Consider the following 5,089-nt stretch of genomic DNA (forward strand, 5'->3'; position numbering starts at 1 on the left):
TATCTGAATCATTTCAGAGAGCAGAACACGTTTCACTATAGTAGATTTTCACTTTTGAAAAGAAATATTCAGAGTTAAGATAAGTGACAATACAGACTCCAGACTATCTACAGTGAATTACTCATGATTTAATAGAGTTCAGTTCCTGTAATAGGACAGTTTGTTTTTTTCCTCTACATTTGGAGAATGCCACAGAACACACACTAACAAGAATGAGAAAGGTTTTCATTGACTTCCTGGTTGGTGGTTAGAAGATGTACTGGAAACATTGAGAGGAAAGACAGTCACAGGCTAGAAGCATCAGATGGACAGGTCAAGGGAAGGTGCTGACCATGCAGTACATGGTTTTTTTCTCCCTTCTTACGGTACAGTTCCAATCAGAAGGGTTGTCCCAGAAGCAGGAGCTTGCTGAGTATAATCTAGCTCCATTCTTCTGCATTATTACACAGGTCACAACGTATTGAAATGGTTTTCCCAGGTTGGTGAGTTGACTTAAAGTTTGTTCAACAACATTTGTGGTCCACAGATTCACTTTGCTGGGTTGGTAAACGTTACTGGCAATGGCACTTTCAATGGCCTTTTTCACCATGTTGCTTACTTCATCAATAATGAAAGCAGTCTCTTCCACTGTCTGGTAGTCTTCCATCTTTCCTCCAGCATGTTGTCTCCATGTTTTCTAACCACACTTTAATGACCACTGGCCAAAACCTCAAACAAAGGCCTGATATGGCTTCTGGAGGTAGAAAGAGCTCTCACTTTCAAAGTGTAGCAGCTAGTCTTCCAGCTTCCAAAGAGGAATATCATACTTTTTCTAAAGGAAGTCCCAGTGGACAGAGGAGAGAGTCTGGCTATTGTAACCTGGCAGGTATTGGCATGACCTTGGCTAGGTGCCTAGCTTGCTAACTCTTGGGTGTCTGACAGCTGCAGGCTCAGAGTGATTGGAGACAGAAAGACATAAGGGCTGATCAGGGGCCTGTGTTCCCAGGGCATGGCTGGGAGTCCATTACTGATCGGGGATCTTTTGTGATTTTCAGAATTGGTGCCTTTTTTGTTCTGTTCCTAGCACTACCCCTCCCAACTTCTCCAAAATGCAGGCATCTTCCGTATGTTTGCCATTTCATAAATCATAGTGAGTGGGGAATAAGTGACCAGCCACCAGGGCCACAGTCCCTCATCAGCTCCAGGTAAGGTGAGAGTGACTGTTTTTACTTCCAAAAGTGAGTGTCAATTGACAGGGTGATTTGAAAATGGGTTTCAGGATGGCACAATCAGGGCTTTGCTGGGAGCCTCTCAAGGCATGAAGAATCTTCTGACCTCATAGATGAGCCTTGTTTTCCAGAGGGCCAGGTTTGGGGATCTATGACCTGCACATTCAATGCAAGAAGCTGGGAACCAATGAGAATGGGTAGTGGGAGTGTTCCTGGTACTGAGGATGGTATTTTCTAGAATGTGAACCAGGAAGCAGGAAAACTGGGGGTCTGGGGCTCTACCTCAGCTCTTCAATGAATGTTCAGTGACCTCTATGCTTCAGGATTTTTTTCCTCTATAAAGTGAAGAGAGTTAGACTAAATCAATTAATTCAAAAATAAACATTTACCAGGCTTCGATTATGCATGGGCTCTGTGCTAGAGGGACATAGCATTAAACAAGGCACACTCCATGCCCTTGTGAAGATGATTCCAAGGTCTCTTGCTGCGCTTATATTCTACGAGTCTATAAAACAACGCCTAACTACAGCAGCCCTTGGACACTGTGTACTTTCACATGTGTTGTCACTACTGCCCTGAAAAGCATGTTGTTCTTCCCACTGGCTGGAGGTCAGGTGACTTGTCTCAGGACACATGGCTGTTAAGAACTGGACTTGAATCCACATCTTTTGCTTCTCAGTTGTTCCATGCTCTCTGCTCTGTGGCTGGGGTCTAGGACTCTTCCCGCCCCGCCAAGATTTTCCTGCACAATGATAGTTGTCATCTGCCAAGCACTTACTTTGGGTCCTGCTACAAGCATTATGTCATGGAAATCTCCCAGCAACCTCATTAGGTAGGTACTGCTAGTCTTTTGCACTCAGATGTCCCCTCTGTGGGGGATGTCATAAATCTAGCAAACCACTCAATGTCCTTCTCAGGGAGCATAAAGAGATTGCTGGTGATTATACAGGACAAACTTATGCAAGCATGAATTTTTCAAAAATGTATGTTTCCTCAAAGTTTTCCATTCAACTTGCACACAAAAGTAAATAAAGAGATGAAATATATACTGAGATATGATTGATCAGTTGAGAGGTGGTTTTCAGGAATCACGAATGCATCCTTCCACATCTTCTTCAAACAACAGACTGGACAACAAATTACATATTATTAATGTGTGAGGAAGAAAATGAGACTGCATTATCTGCTGGAATAGAAAAACCCCAGCCAGGTGGAAGATGACAAACAAATTACTATTGTACAACATGTATCAATGAACCTGCAATGCTTGTCAGTGACTGTTCACATGTTAACACTTGTTAGAAAAATATAAGATATAAAATTTTGATTTTTTTTGTCATAAATAAGTTCGTTGATGTCCAAAATTCCATTATAAGCCAAATATCATTACAATAAAATAATTGTTCCAATGCTCTACTATTTAATATAAAGCAATTTGTTTTTCACTATTTTGTAAAAAAAAGTGCAATGGAGTTGCTGGTAGTTGAGCCACGAATGTTTCTAAGTGCAAGGGGTTAGTATTGTCGTTTTACAGAAGGAGAAACAGGCTCAGTGAGGTTGAGTCATGGGCTCAGAGACCCACAGCTAGTCAGCTGCATTCAAGTCCAGGTATTTCTAGGACTACCATGCTTCATGGCCTTGTAGACTCATTGAGAGAGAGAATTTGGGAGGACAATGGGCTTTGTCCTCTCCCAGTGAGAGGAAGGTTGTCCCTGGGACAGGGTCCTTCCTGGGCTCTAACTGGAAGTAGGGACCAATTTAGAGGAGTCCAGGGTGCTGCTGTGAAGAGACCTCGGTCAGGGCTGTTCACAGCGTGAAGGCCTGATGTTAAGGCCATCACCAGGAAACATAATAGGCTTTCTTTCTTTCATTTTTTTTGAATAGTAATCTTACTCTGTCAACAGGCTGGAGTGCAGTGGCACACTTGTGGCCACCGCGGCCTTGACCTGCTGCCTTAGCCTTCCAAGTAGCTGGAAACACAGGCATGTGCCACCATGCCCGGCTAATTTTTTTTTTTTTAATTGTAGAGATGAAGTCTCGCCAAGTTGCCCAGGCTGGTCTTGAATCCCTGGGCTCAGGCAATTCTCTCACCTTAGCCTCCCAAAGTGGGATTACAGGTGTGAGCTACGGCACCTGGCCATCACAGGCTTTCAAGGCCCAAAAGAGACTTCAGGTCCCACAGACCCAGAGGCCCCTAATATGAGCCAGCTGAGAGGCTGGATCACCCTGTCACTTTCTAGAAGGCATACTGGTGGGGAAAGGGAACTCGTGGGGAAAGCCACTTCTAAGGGTTGAGACCCTCCCTTTCTCCTTGTGCTTGGCACCCATCCTGGGCTCCCGCTTCTCACCCTCAAGCCTCCGAAAGGCCTTTCCTCCTCCTGCAGGCTGCCTAAGTTGCTCCCCTCACCTTGGAGGCTCTCAGACCTGAGAGTTAACCTGGCCAGACAGTGCCTTTACCTCAGGGTGTCTGTGTAGCCTCATGCCATTGTGGGAAGACTGAAAATTAGTGGGGTGCACCCCAACGGACAGATGGAGAGTATAGGTTTAAAGTGAACAGAAATGGCTCACCTCACTCTGACAGATTTGGGTTGAAGCCCTGATCTTAGTTCCTACATGGGTAGAAAGAATTCATGCCTACTGTTTGTAGATACTTTATCTATCAGGACTCCATGAGGCAGGCCGTCTCCATTCTACAAATAAGGAGCCATAGGCTTGGAGAAGTTAAATAACTTGGTCAAAGACATTAAGCTGTAGGGCAACTGAGGCAGGATTCAAACTCAAGAACTTCTAGATCCAAAGCCAGGGCTCTCCCCCTCTGCCCCTGCTTCTTTCACTCCCACACTGTGATTTTCCAGTATTGTAGGGTACAAAGTAAGATTGACAGCTCACTGGACATGAGGGAAGTCCAGGAGGTCCCTTATGGTAGGTGAGGGGCTGGTAATTGGAGTCCTAATTGCCTGATGAAAGCTGATCCTGCAGGCCCTGATTTTTAATTATCTTTCAAGCAGTCATGATGGGCTCAGACTCATTTGTTAGCAACAGGAAGTGTGTGGGATGTGCAGATACTCTGAAGGGACCTTTTAAGGTAGCCAGCAGCTCTTGCCTAGTCCTGGATGGAGTAAACAGAGCAGCCTAGAGATGAATCTGCAAACTGCGGGGGTGGAGGGGGGGTGGGGGGACGGGGAATGATCTAAGTCCTGCAGGCCCCAGGAGAGGTGGCTCTGACGGTTGTGAGGTCACCTCCGGGAGACAGATGCTAATGGATGAAGATCATGGCCTCCACAGAGATAGGTGTGAGGCATGTATCTGTGAGTCACTGCGGGAGAGGCTAGCAGTCATGCCCCGAAACCCAGGGAGCCGGACCAAGCTATCTCCACAGCCGCCCTCCCATAAAATACATGATTAATGATCATAAAACTCCTCACAAATGGGCGGTTGCAAACTAGGTTTGCACTCAGCATGAGAAGAAGGTGCTTCCCATTCAATTAATTTTTATCTGACCTGTCTGAGTCCTCAGGGAAGGGCTCTCCTTGTGCTGTGAGGATTAAATTCTCTGCCAGGGCTGGGGGGAGTCACAGCTCAGGATTCTTCTAGGCTCTGAAGCACCGGAGGGTGTATTTGTGAGCTGTGCAAAATATAGATGACAAAAACCAAGCAGATGGGGGAATAATGAGCTTAATTGTTCTCTTTCCCACCCCCTGGAGACCTGGGGAGGTAAAATCAAGCCTATTCTCTTGGAACTTAAAAGAGAAATCAGGTGGCAGTTTTTTCTTTTTTCTCAAGAAACGAATTTTTTTAAGAGGAACATTTCCAGCGCACGCAGCCTATTTTAACCCTGCATTGGTGGAGCAAGAGGGACAGGAACAGGAACGGTGGGGTGG

The 5,089-nt window shown here is 45.6% G+C and overlaps 1 pseudogene; it reads right to left on the reverse strand.

The window, feature by feature from the left end:
* Positions 1-313: 313 nt before the first annotated feature.
* Positions 314-663, reverse strand: LOC103275891 (annotated as a pseudogene).
* Positions 664-5,089: the final 4,426 nt, after the last annotated feature.

The sequence above is a fragment of the Carlito syrichta genome, unplaced genomic scaffold (assembly GCF_000164805.1).
Source record: "Carlito syrichta isolate Samal-C Ts95f unplaced genomic scaffold, Tarsius_syrichta-2.0.1 Scaffold315806, whole genome shotgun sequence".
NCBI classification, from domain to species: domain Eukaryota; kingdom Metazoa; phylum Chordata; class Mammalia; order Primates; family Tarsiidae; genus Carlito; species Carlito syrichta.